This window comes from Carlito syrichta, unplaced genomic scaffold, assembly GCF_000164805.1.
Source record: "Carlito syrichta isolate Samal-C Ts95f unplaced genomic scaffold, Tarsius_syrichta-2.0.1 Scaffold303504, whole genome shotgun sequence".
In the NCBI taxonomy this organism is placed as follows: Eukaryota; Metazoa; Chordata; class Mammalia; order Primates; family Tarsiidae; genus Carlito; species Carlito syrichta.
The window spans coordinates 1,014,066-1,028,525 of record NW_007247600.1 but is presented as its reverse complement, the minus strand read 5'-3'; positions in this window follow the sequence as shown (position 1 = coordinate 1,028,525).

Here is a 14,460-nt window from a genome sequence, read left to right as displayed (position 1 = left end):
ATCCTTCTGGTTCTGAAGTCCAGCACATTCCTTCATCCAAAGTGCAAATGGACAAAAACTTGTTGCATAAATCAATAGATCAGTGACAACCAACAAAATAAATCAAGTGTAACACAGTGTATAAGACCTTGATTTCTGAGGGCAGATTCGATACCCTGTTCTACCACTTGCTGGCTCTGTTACATTGTACAAGTTACTAAACATCTCCAAGTTCCAGCTTTTCTCATCTATAAAACAGAGAAAAAATAGTATCTGCTTTATATGATTGTGTGAAAATTAAGTAATTCACACAAAATACTTAGCAAAGTGGCTACTATGCAGCAACTCCTTGATAAATGATAAATACAGCTACTGTCAATTGCTTCATATTAGAACATTGTTTTTTTCAAGTCATCCAGACATCCACTAAAATCCTGGTAGTCATTCTGGTGCATCAAGGAAAAACCTGGAAATTCAGAACGTACACAAAGGAAAAATCTCACCAGCCAAAGACAACAGTGGTTAGAATTTTCATCATGTGCTATTAATACAATTGCATTTTTTAAAAAAAAGATAAACATTCAATCATCATGTTTTCCTTAAGGAAAGTCTCAGTAAAGGGTTTTTTTTAATGAATAGTTTACATATTTAAAGTTTTTTATCAAGACGGTTTAATAGAATCTTATGATCATAATAATCCACATGTTCCCCTATAGAGAACATAAACACAAACACATATCCTATTCATCAGCACGCTCACACGGATATGCCAGTTTCATTACAGTCAAAAGTGTGTAAAATATGAAACACATGATATTAAAAGTTGAGGCCTGGCCAGAGTTGGCCTGCAGTAAGATGTTTCTTATGCAAAAATTTTGTTTTTAACTTTCTTTTTTTTTTTTCTTTTTTAAGTCGGAGTCTTACTCTGTTGCCCAGGCTGGAGTGCAGTGGCACGCTTAGGGCCACCACAGCCTCCATCTGCTGGGTTTAGGCAATCTTTTCACCTCAGTCTTCCAAGTAGGTGGAACTACAGGCATGCGCTACTACACCTGGCTTATTTTTTTGATTTATTGTAGAGATGAGGTCTCACCAACTTCCCCAAGCAGGTTTTGAACTCCCGGGCTCAGGCAATCCTCTTGCCCAGGCCTCCCAAAGTGCTGGGATTACAGGCTGAGCCACCGTACCTGGCCTGCTTTTAATTTTATAAGCACTGGAAAAACAGTTGGACACGCAGAATACAGAAGGGAAGCTGAGTGGCAGTGCTAATGATCTAACAATTATGCTCATTAAAAGTTTTAAAAGGCTACTTCATGAGAAGCAACTCATATTACTTCTCCATTCTGACACTTTCATCAATTAAAGCACTTCTGAAAACGTTTGCAGCTAGTATAAGAACACACTCTTCCTACAGGAAACCAACTTAAAATATATTTTGTACAAACATTCATGATTAGTACAGAGATTAACTAAATATTGGCCAGTAAAAGAAGTGAGTTCCTAAAGGAAGGTCAGCTGCCTTCAGCCACATATTTGTGTTGATTCTGTGTTATTCTCATTACATTGACATTTAACAGCAGATGACGACAGAAACATGGACTACACTACAGCTGACCTTTGAACAACACAGGTTTGAACTTCAGAGTTTCATTTACATGTGGATATTCTTCTGCTTCTATCACCCCTGAGACAGCAAGACTAATCCTTCCTCTTTCTCCTCCTCCACTTCCACTTAATAAAGAGTAAATAAATTTTCTCTTCCTTGTGCTATTCTTAATAACATTTTCTTTCCTCTAGCTTACACACAGCATATATTGCACATATGTGTAACATACAAAATATGTATTAACTGACAGTTTATTTTATCCATTGAGGCTTCCGGTCAACAGTATGCTATTAAGTTTGGGAGAAGTCAAAAGTTACATACAAATTTTTTATTGTGCGGGCACTGGGGTGGGATTGGGACCCCTAAACCATACACGCTTCAAGGGTCAAACTGTCTTAACATGATCGTCCCGTAAATATCTATTTGCTGTCCTATTGTGAAGTATAATCATATGTTAGCTTGATTTTAAATGTTTAGTGGCACCACTTCCATGGTGACAATATTGCTATGATATTACATTTCTAGAATAAAAAATCTGGAAAGAAAATTTTAAGAAACAAAAATAGTCAACAAAGGACTAAGTAGGCTTCTAATATAGTATATGTTAATTTTCTTCATATTTTGGTAATAGGTTCATGATTATTAGAATTTTTTGTTTGCATAAACATTGTGTGTCTCGTTGCACACATTACTGCACACACGTGGTTTGTTTTTCCACTTCACTCCCTGAGGACATCCCACAGGAGCTCCCATCTTAATGCTAGGGTCTCCAACCTAAAATTCCACCCCTTTCATTCACCAGACCAGCAGACTTTGTCTCCTTCCCCCAAGTTGCTCATGATAACCTAAGAAGAGTCCTGCATCAACACAGGCAAAAAGCACTACAGTATCAAGAAACTTTATTTATAGCTCTAAAATTTCTCTCTCAGCTTCTTCAGGGCAGAGACTTTTTTACTTATCTTTGAGTGTTTGCAGCAGAGTGTGGTGTTGCCCTTAACAGTCACTTAGTGAATGGAGGTATTCATACATGTACATTTGTTAGGTTGGACCACAAGAAATTATCATTTTTTGTATGTCAAAACCAGTCATTGATTGGCAGTTATGCAAGGTCTAGCCTAATATTCTTAGCAAATAATTTAAAAGTACATTTACTTCTCGTAGCTACCTCTGAGATAGGTACTTTTATTCATCTGATTTTGGAGATGTACAAACTAAGAAAGACAAAGTGAAGTTAAGAAAATTGTCCAGTACTTTGAAGAACTGGGATTATTCATCATCATGTTATAGTTTCTGACAGTAAATTTTTGGAGCAAATAAACTCTGTGAGTCAAGGATATCAATATAGACACAATAAAAAAAAAAACAGATTTTCTCGTTCTTTCCACTGAAAGGGCCTAAAAACACGATGGCCTTCAGGAGCAACAAATACATCTAGAATTCTGATTTTGGTTTTTAAAAGTCATTTCCCATCGAAAGAAGCAGGACTTCTTGTAAAACTTGGTTGATTCCAGATCTGAAGCAGGGAAAGTATAAAGCAAAACTGGAACATCTTATTCTACCAAAAATTAAAGATAGACTCAAAGCTTAATGAAGCATGCTCAAAGAAAGCAGGAGTTGGCTTGAGGGGTTCCCACTTAAATTCAGGAAAATTTGAGTATTAAAATAATTGTGATGGTAAAGGATTACAACGCACTGAAATAAAAATAATCCATGAGACCACAATACAAGAAAAAAGATAAAGAGATTTTGCAAGAGAAAGATCTTCTTTACAGAAAAATGATGATCATAATACTGGGTTTGACCTCAAACCCTGATATCTTTGCAATTTTGTATATCAGCAAAAAATGTGTGGGCAAAATGATCAGAGAAACTCTCCCTGTATCAAAGTGTAATATCTTTTTTTTTTTTTTTTTGAGTTGGAGTCTCACTCTGTCACCCAGACTGGAGTGCAGTGGCCACTCCCAGCCACCGCAGCCTCGACCTGCTGGGCTCCAGCGATCCTTCCGTCTCAGTCTTCCCAGTAGCCGGAATTACAGGCATGCGCTACCATGCACGGCTGATTTTTTGATTTATTGTAGAGATGAGGTCTCGCTGCCCAGGTGGGTCTCGAACCCGCGGGCTCAGGCAATTCACTTACCTCAGCCTCCCAAAGGCACGGGATTACAGGCTGAGCCACCGAGCCCGGCTCGAAGTGTAATATCTTTTAAAGCAAGGCTCAGAGGAAAGGAAAGTAGCAGAATACCTCAGAGAATAAAAATGAAAAGATTTGAAAATTCTGTAAAATTAGTAAGCACAGGCTTGGTTTGCCCCGGACTCACATGTGGAGTTGAGGAAGGCAAAATCAGGAGTCCAAATAGGTTGAGATGATAAGATCTGGGATATTCACATCAAGATGGAATCTTTCAAGGGTTGCACCATCACTGATGAGGTACAAAAAGTACCATCTTGCAAAAGACAATAAGGGACTATAAGACTGTCTTGACCTCAGCACAGACGAAAGAGAAAAAGAAGAAAATACTTTCTTGAAAATTCTTAACCACAAGCCCACAATCACTTAATTTGAGAGCAAAATGTATGCTATATGTGTAGTCAAAAAAAATCCTAAATCGAAATTTACTCTAAATTGATCCCAGATGATCGAGTTTCCAGGCATCTAACAAAAAAGAATTCAAATGTGGACTCCACAAGATTTCCACAAATGAAGTACAGAACTACATGAGCTCAAAAGTAAAACACAAGTGCTAGCCAAAAGAATTATGTCTGTAGCTACATTCATAAAAAACAAAGTAGATTTTAAAGCAAAGGGCATTTGATAAATAGCACTATTACATATAGAGACAAGTTTAATTAATCAGGAAGAATTAGCAATTCTAAATGTGCATGCACCCAGAGACATAACTTCAATATGTATAAAGCAAAAATAGAATTGCAAAATATAGTGAAAAATTCACCATCACACTGGGAAATTTTAACATGCCTATCTTGCTAATTGATAGACTCAGTGACAAGAACCAAAAAAATTGTATATGTGTAAGTGATAAAAGTCAGTAATGCAAAGGCTTTAAACAACATAATTGGTAAACCTACTTTAATAGATATAAATGGATACCTGATAGATGAGACATGAAAAATAGATAATAAAGGAAAAAGAGGGAAGGTCCATAAACATGCTGGGACTTGTTAGCCATACAGAAAAAGAAAAAAAAAAAAAAAATACTACACATCACACAAAAACTGAACTCTCAATTTCCTTCCCAATCTTCCCTCCTGAAGAGCTTCTCATCATAATATTTAGGATCAAAAACTTACAGTCATCATTGACTCTCTCTTTTCTTCACATCCCATGTCCAATTCATCACCTTATCTTATTGGCTCTACCAGCGAACAAGATAAGAATAGATCCAGAATCCTCCAACTTCTCATTATTTCCATAGGTATGACCCCAACCCAAGCCACCACTATCCAATGCCTGCCTTACTGCAACAGCCTCCTAACTGGTCTCTCCAATCCTTCCCTATTGTCCTACGGTCTACTCTCCATCTAAAACACACGTCACACTACATTAGATGTATGTTCAAAGCCTTTCAATGACTTCCCATCTCCTCCAGAGTAAAAGTCAAAGTTCTGACCAAGGCCTACAAGTTTTGATTCCAAATTACCTCTCTGACTCCGTGTTCTACTTTTTCTCCTTCACTCATTCTGCTGCATGTATACTGGTCTCATTTCTGTTGCATGATCATGCCAAGCAAATTCCCAGTTGAAGAGCCTTTGTGTGCTGTTCCCTGTGCTTGAAGGCTGTTCCCATATATATTCCTATGCTTCACCCTTTCCCTTTTTATGGCCTCGGCTCAAATGTCAGCTTTACAGAAGGAAACTTTCTTGACCACCAACCTATAGAAATCCAGAAAACCTACATAAATACTCTATACCATCACTTTCTATCCTGCTACACTGCTTTGTTCTTTGTCCATAGTACTTAATACCCTTGGCACAAAGGCATATATTTTATTTCTTTCACTATAAGATACTCGAAAGCAAGAATTTGGTGTCTTTTCTCACTGCAGTATTTTCAGTACCTATAACAGTACCTGGCACATGGCAGAGGTTCAATTAATCTTTGTTTAATAAAATCATCAATAAATTAATTATAAGTATGATATAGTAAACAAGGACCCTGGGTTCTGACAGACCTGGGTTTGGATCCAGTCTTTGCCAATTTCTATGTAAACTTGGAAAAAATCTTAACTTCACTAAGATTCCACTGTCTCATCTTTAAAAAAAGAATGCAAATACCTAAATTATAATTGCAATTTTTTCAAGCATCAAAATTCTCTCTCTCTCTCTCTCTCTCTCTCCCCACATATACATATATATATTTCACACACATGAAAAATTATATATCATATATAATCTCTGTGATTTATTATTAGTAAGTCAATAAATAATAAGTATTATTATTTTATTTTTGGAGAGACCTTCCTACTCTATCTCCCTCATTATCAATCTCTAAGCAAATTCAGGGATTTATTTCAATCCCAGTCTCAATGCAAGACTTTAGAATGCTGCATGAGAAACACAGCTGTCCTAGCGAAGCTAAATGAGATTCTTTGAAGATAGCTTCAAATGTATTTTTTCTAGGTCAGCTCAGAGTCATAGTATTAATCAATTATTTCATCACCACTCTAGGGAAGCACTTGTACATATAAATCAGATGAAAAGTATAATTATGGAGCTGATCATTTGAAGAACTCTTTCAAAATTCAGACATCAATTGAAACATTAATTTTGTATAATTTGAAAAAAGTCTACTGATCGCAAACAAGGTTTCTATGTATAGTACATAACAACTCAAAATATTAACTTTGAAACCATTGAAAACATTTAGATACTTTTAGAATTATACTTAACTCCTGTGTGATAAATGTTTACTCATGTTAGATCAGCATATAGCAATTTAGCTATATTATATTAGAGCAAAAGAAATGCTATATTTTGTATATTCAAATAAGAGAGAAAGTTAAGAAATATCTAACCAATGCAATGTCGAAAGTCATTTTTTTTCTTTTTTTTTTTTTTGAGTTGGAGTCTCACTCTGTCACCCAAACTGGAGTGCAGTGGCCGCTCCCGGTCACTGCAGCCTCGACATGCTGGGCTCCGGCGATCCTTCTGCCTCATTCTTCCAAGTAGCTGGAACTACAGGCCCAGCTAATTTTTGATTTATTGTAGAGACGAGGTCTCGCCAAGTTACCCAGGTGAGTCCCGAACCCGCGAGCTCAGGCAATCCACTCACCTCAGTCTCCCAAAGCGCTGGGATTACAGGCTGAGCCACCAAGCCCGGTTGAAAGTCATTTTTAAATGGCAGGATTGACCCCTATTTTTTATGAAAAGGCAATTTATTTTAATGTTGAATGACAACATAAAGTGCAAGAGACAGAATTGGGCACAATGGTGCAAGTGTGTGGTCCCAGTTACTTGGGAGGCTGAGGCAGGAGGATTGCTTGAGCTCAGAAGTTCGAGGTTGTACTGTGCCATGATTACGCCTATGAATGGCCCTTGGACTCTAGCCTGTGGGACTCCATCTTGAAAAAAAAAAAAAAACGTCAAGAAATCAAGAATATTATTTTTCTTTATCTTTGCCCAGTGGACTAAAAAATCGTTTGTGTCCTATGTGGTTATTTCAAATACATATAAACAAACCACTTGTGAAGGTCAGTCTGTGAATAGTCTACCTTTGAATAGTTTACTAGGAAAAAGAGAACTTTCTAGTTTAGATGATGATGACCACTGTTGTCACAACTCACATAACAGTTATATTTATAAAGCTTATATTTTTATCAGGCACAATTTCACTCTGACTCCAATGGGCAGGCCAGGATGAAGGCTACAGGTGAGCAAAGAGGCTCAGAGCAGTTAAGGAGTGATGGCGAAGTGATGAGGTAATTGAATGAGTGACATGGGCCCTGAAAGCTCCTAAAATACTGTGTTGCCTTTTCTTATTCTTTTTTATAAATTATAACTGCAGTAATCAGTCATGAAGCATTTCTGAAAGATTATTGATAAGTGAAAATTTACCCATTTCTCAAGCATTTCTACATATAAAGAAAAGTAGATTAATCAAATGTGTCTTAAATATATTCTACAAGTCTATGTGCATATTTACATGCCAACTGTAATAGAAAAGAATTAGTGATACCACTGATGTGCCTTATAAAAAAATTAAAATGTTGCTGTCTCTGAATGGATTTTTAGATGAAAAAGGCATAGTTCTCTGGGCAAAGATTGTATGGTAAGGGCATGACAAAGATAGTTGAATTTCTTCAAAATAAATTGAAAATAATTAAGAATATTGAAGACAAAGAAGAGAATTCAGAACTCCTAGGGGAAGAGGAGGAGATGAAGAGGAATCAGAGAAAAAGATCACAGGTATGTAGTGTAAACAAGAAGCCACTGGACATAAAAGACCAGTGGAACAGGCAGTGAATTTCTACCATCTGTGCTGTATGACAGTAATTGTCAAGTTATTTCCTAAACTGCGCCCATACTGGTCCATAGTTCATTCTCACTACTTCTATAAAATGACACAGTTGGACTGTGTGGTCTCCTCTATCTCTTCAAGCTCTAACATATAAAGACTCTGTCAAAGGGTTGACATTTAGGGAAGGGGCAAAAATACTTAAAAATTTTTAACTTAAATGTCTGGGGTTCATCATTATATGTACAGATACCTGAGTCAAAAAATATTGTTTCATGATTATTTAAAGCCTGAATAAAAAGTAGCACAAAAATTTCCTTTTCTTTCTATTCTCCAATGTGTTACTTTTCTCCTAATATTTAGTTTCTCCAAAACAGAGAAACTAAACATTAGGAGCACATTTCTTTCCAATATGTTTGCATAAAGATTGACATGTCCAATCTGGCAGAATCTAACAGTAAAATAACTTCCAGTTTAAGATTCCGACGTCAACATTCAGTCCATATTAATATAATAAGCACCAACATCCTAAAGGTCTTTAATTCATTTTCTTAATATTCAAGCCATTTGATATTAAGATCTCAAGAATGAAAGCAATGTGCACATAATTCCAAAGATTATTCAAGAAACAATAAAAACTAAGAGAAAAAATTAGTCTAGCATTAAAATATTAAAACTATTAAACTAGAAATGTTCAGTGTAAAATTTGCTCTCTTGAAGATCAGCAAATTGGTCTAACATTCTACAATAAGTGTTCATAATCGCAGATACCATTACAGTAAGTCGCATATAAATAAATGTGCAGTAGACAAGTACTCTAGAAATGTCTCTTAACCATTGATAACAAGTTACTTAACATAAACATTTAAACACCTCTTAAGCTTTTTCAAAAAGGCTTCAGTCACAAATTATTGTGCTAGGATAATATGCAAATCCTTTAATTTTGAATGACTTTCAAAATCTAAGATATTAAGCAAACAAACAAAATGAGAAGAAAAAAAAAATCAGTCTAGCTGGGAACCCAGCCAATGAAAACTTTACTTCATGGAGAGAAAATAAGTCTACAGTGAGGGCAGAGACAATCACCCCAAACATGAATCTGTGTGGATATTATGGAAATCACAGAGAACTAAAGAAAGAGAAAGGCGTCAGTCCTGGAGGGAATGTAGAGAGTGACTACGTTTTTAAAGTCTAGTGGAAGGGTACATGCCCTGCTAGACAGTTGGAGTTAGTAGCACCTGGCGTTACTTGTCTTTTTCATTTTATAAAAATGTTCCCCAAACTGAAGATGTAAAGCTTTGTTATTTTGAACTTATGGAACTTCGGCCTTACTATCTTTTAAGATTAGTACTTAAAGCATTATAACTTGTAAATCTACTCCAAATTTTTCATTCCTGAACACCATAGCTAAACTTTGGCCATATGCTGTTAAGCAATAAATACAAAATCATATATATATACACATACGAATTTGCCAAAGATATTCATTTAAAAACCACTGATTAACCACAGTAATCAAAGACATATTTTTTTCATAATTTTTTTGAAAAAAGCAAAACTCTTTGAGGCAGGAGTTATTCGTACAAGAGTTAGTTAAAATAAGAGTATAAAGCTATAAAGTATAAAGACAGCCTTCACAATATGAAAAACAATGATAATAAACTTTTAGATCTTTGTTGAGTTAATATTTTAACTTCCTGTACACAGCTTAAATCTATTGTTTAATTCCGGGTCAAAATGAAGTAACCCAAATATGCACTCTGTTATATAAAAGGCCCAGAGGATGAAATTACATCTCTCTCTAATAAGGTCCTTTGAAATCCTATCCTAGAGTAACTTAGCAGCCAAATTATTTTTCTCCTGTTAATGCTGATTGAGCAGTAAATAATAACGAGGAGAAAAACAAACATGTAGAATAAATTGTTTCACACCCCTGCTTAAGCTTTTTTAAATGACCCTGATCTACCAACAACTTTAGTGGAAGCTCAAATGCAATTATTTCATCAACTTTTATATAAAGCAATAATTCAATGCAGTTTTCAGGGGACTGAGGCTAATTTTAATTTTCAAATGTTAGCAAACTATACACAAACGTATGCTCTCAACTTTTAGTGTGGAGGTTGAAACGGATCAGAAAACTGTTTGAAAACTCAAGGTTGTTGCTAATGTTCTTACCCTGATAAAGTGCTTAGACCCTTTCTGTCTCCATTTTTGATCTGAAAAATGAAGGATTTGGACAGTGTAATCTCTAAAGGTCTCGACCACCTATAAAACAAGTCATCTAGCACTCTGTATCATGCATGGTGATATGAAAAGGAGATCAAGTAGCCAAGATAGTTAATGTAACAGAAATAAATAGCGTGGGCTTTTGAAGTTCCCTAAAGACCCTGGTGGAGAAAAACTATTAAAAACTCCAAATCCCACGTAACCCTTTATTTTAAAAATCAGTAGATTGAAAAATAAACACAGTCTCTTCTATAGTCTTCAGTCTACTCTTTTCACATCCTTTCTGGCAACAGATTTGTGAATTAAAGACAATGTTAATAAGAAAAAGATGAACATGCACCAAATATTTGTCTTCTTATGCATGAAAACTCAAAACATTTAAAATGTTTTTGTTGATAATTCCAGTCAGGGTGGGGAACTAGAAAATAAATAAGTTATTTTTTCAACAGAATTGCATGGCAGTTAAGACTGTCAACTTTGGAAGCAGATTTCTGGGATTAAAATCCTACTGTCCTACTCATAAAGTGGGTGACCCCTCATCTAGAAACTGGGGGATAGTAACAGTACCCACCTCACCTAATCCTTAGGAGAATTAAGTGAGTTAAGTCACTTATATTATATATACATGTTAACAGTACAGACAAGCAATAAGCATTGTGTAAGTGTGAACTGTGAACATCTGGAGCTCTGAATCAAGTTAGAATCTACTATCCACATGTCAATCACAGCAGTTTAGGCAAAATAATGAAAGCAAAGCAAAGTAGACAATATTTGCTCTTTCTTTTTAAATTTGTATAAATTCAAGGGGCACAAGTGCAATTTTATTACATGGATATATGAAGGGGAACTCCCAAAAAACCAAAATTGTCTTTTGAATAATGTCCCTATGGTACACTTGGAATTTGTTCCTCTGGATCAAACAATCAATCAAAGTTTTTATCCTGAAGTTTTGAAGTTAAGTCACGATTTGCAGAAGAAACATCCCATGTTGTGGCAAACAGGTGACTGGTTCTTCCACCGTGCCTACACACCTGCTCACACCACTGAGAGTTCAGCCGTTTTTTGTTTGTTTGTTTGTTTTTGTTTTTATCAAAAGTGGCATGACCCCACACCCCACCTCCCCTATTCACCCCATCTCACCCCGAGAAACTGATGTTGTTTCCCCAGTGAAAAACCTTCCAGAAGAGGTGAAACAAAAAATGACAAAAGCACTGAAAGGCATCAAAACTGATTCGTTCAAAAACTGTTCTGAGAAGTGGAAAGAAAGCATTTTGATAGATGTATTGCATCAAACAAAGAGTATTTTGAAGGTGACTGAAGTTTAAACATGTACAAATAAACACAATTTTCAATAAATAAATTCTGATTTGGGGGGATTCCCCCCTCTTGCATATTGGTACAGTCTGGGCTTTTAGTGTGTGCTCTTTCTTTTATAACTGTTGGTTTGTTTTTGCAGTTCTCCTTTCACCCTGCTATCCTAGATTCTGGCTAGATAGTTTACATGAGCCTTCTAACAAATTACCCCTCACATGGGAATATGCACTCTAAAGAATTCTGAGCAGAAAGATCAATCTTTAATCTAAGAAGATATGAAATTTGAATACAGAATGATAAATACTTTGAGAAAAATGCTTTTTAAGTTCAGTCTGACTATATCATCAAACTTGACCCAATCACATCTTTAAAAATAGCCTCTTCCTTTTATTGGCGATGCTGATATCCAAGGAAAACAGGGCAAGCTGCTTCTTCCAAAGAAAATGAGAGACATTTTCATTAACCACGAAAGTGCTTATCTTTTTCTTCTTCGTAGTTTCAATACAAAAAAAACCAACTTTTCAATGCTAGCATGCCGTCTTAAGTCCTAGTCAATGAGACATACTTTGCTAAAAAGAAACTGAAAATGTCTCAATAATCTATATATTGAGTCCTAAGAAATCACCTTCCATTTTTTAAAACAATGGCTATTGCCAATCTTCTTTATACTACTTAAGTCCTTAATTCTACCCTGCTTCCATTACTTCCTGCCTTTATGTGAACAAAGGTACTTGCCTCCTATGTTCCTAAAAGTAAAAATAAAAAAAACAAAAACACATCAAGGGAGAACACCTTGGAACATTCCAGGATCCACATGTTCTCTAATATTTCCAGAGTCCAAGGGTGCTACCCTTCCTCCACTAGTTACTTCCTCTCTATCCTACACTGAGTCCTTCTCAAACCCTGTCATCAACCATATGCAAGCGTTCCCTTGGAAGAAGACACTCCCTTCAACAACTGTTTTGTTTCTCTTGTGCAAACTTACAAGCTTCCTCTTATTTCCTTATTTTCTTCTCTGAATGGAATCTCTGGGATGTCTTTTCTTGCCACAACTCTCATGGGACTTCACTCTGAAGGGTGGTAAACTCCTAGTCAACAAATGAAACAATCTCTTTCTCAGTGCCATTCTGCTGGACTTCTCAAAATGTCAGATAATGATGACCAGTTCCTCCTGAAAGTTAGCTTGTGGCCTTGAAGTATGATACTGGTCTTTTTCTTGTTTTCCGGTCTCAGTCTCTCCTCATCCATTTACCTCCTACCAGTTCATAATCATGGTGGTCTCCTAGGTTTATCCTCATCCTTCTACCCTTCCCCAGATATTATTTTCCCTTCTAAGCATCACCTCAAAGAAAATACTGTCCTGCTCTACATGGGTAGCCTAGACATCTCCTCCAAGACCCAGCAGGGCTTCACCAGCTGCTAGTTTGACATGTTCTCAAAAGTTATCAATTCAAATGCATCTTTCTTTCCTTAAGTCACGGACACCTGCTCCTAAACTCTATTAATGGCATCTCATAAGCTTGGAACTCTAGGATAATTCTTTTCCTTCTCCAAGTTCACCCCCATCCTTCCTCCCATTATCCCTGCTTGGTGAGCGACCGAGTTTGGCAAAGCTTCCTTTTTAAAGTTCCTTTCATTGATTCTTTCCTCCCTTTCTCTCCCTTGTCACAGTTTAGGCCAGAGGTTGGCAAGGTATGATCTTTAGACTGTCGCCTGCCCTTAAAAATAAAGTTTTGCCGGGCTCAGTGGCTCAGCCTGTAATCCTGCGCCTTTGGGAGGCTGAGGTGAGTGGATTGCCTGAGCCCGCGGGCTCGAGACCTGCCTGGGCAGCGAGACCTCATCTCAACAATAAATCAAAAAATCAGCTGGGCCTGGTAGCGCATGCCTGTAATTCCGGCTACTCAGAAGGCTGAAGCGGAAGGATCGCCAGAGCCCAGCAGGTCGTGGCTGCGGTGACCGGAAGCGGCCACTGCACTCCAGTCTGGGCGACAGAGTGAGACTCCAACTCAAAAAAAAAAAAAAAAAGAAACTTTTGTTGGAACACAGTTGTACGCATTCACTTATTGTCTATGGCTATTTTCATATTTCACTGCAGAGGGTGAGTAGCTGGTATAGTTCTATGACTAGAAAACCCCAAAATATTTACTGTCTTGCTCTTTACAGAAAATGTTTGCCAATCTCTGGTTTAAGCCCTTTTAGGTTCACACCTACTTGGATATCTTCCAGGCTCCCACTTCCAGGTTCCCACCATCATTAATCTTCCTACCATCTGGTTAACTTTCCTAAAACATCACTTTAAATATATTAATCCCTTGCTCCAAAATTATATGTGATGGAACATTATGTCCAAATACAAGGCAGCATCTTATATATGTCTGTACTTTGCGCAGCAATGAGCATTATGCGGGCCATCTAGGGACAGGAAAATATCTCAGATTGGCTTCAAAGCTCTCGTTGATGTAGTTTCCGTCCTTCTCAGCCAGATTTCCCACTGCTCCATATCCTCATGTCCACAAAGCTTCTGATTCACCCATTCCAAACCATCTGTAGTTCCTAAGCTAGTCTTATCACCTTATATTTTGTACCACTGAGCCTTTATTCTTGAGATTTCCCAGGCCAAATTCATTCCATCTTTCAAGATCCAGTAAAAGGGTGACCCAGTTTATCGATCACTCTTTTTCTTATACTCTCTCGAACATACTTTCTGTGCTAATAACATAGAACTATTACCTTGGCAATATTATCTTGCATTCTTACTAAATTCTGTAAATATTTGTCTTGTCGTCACAGTTCTCTCAATAATAAATGAAAGCATATTTTATATATATATATATATATATATATATATATATATATATATATATAT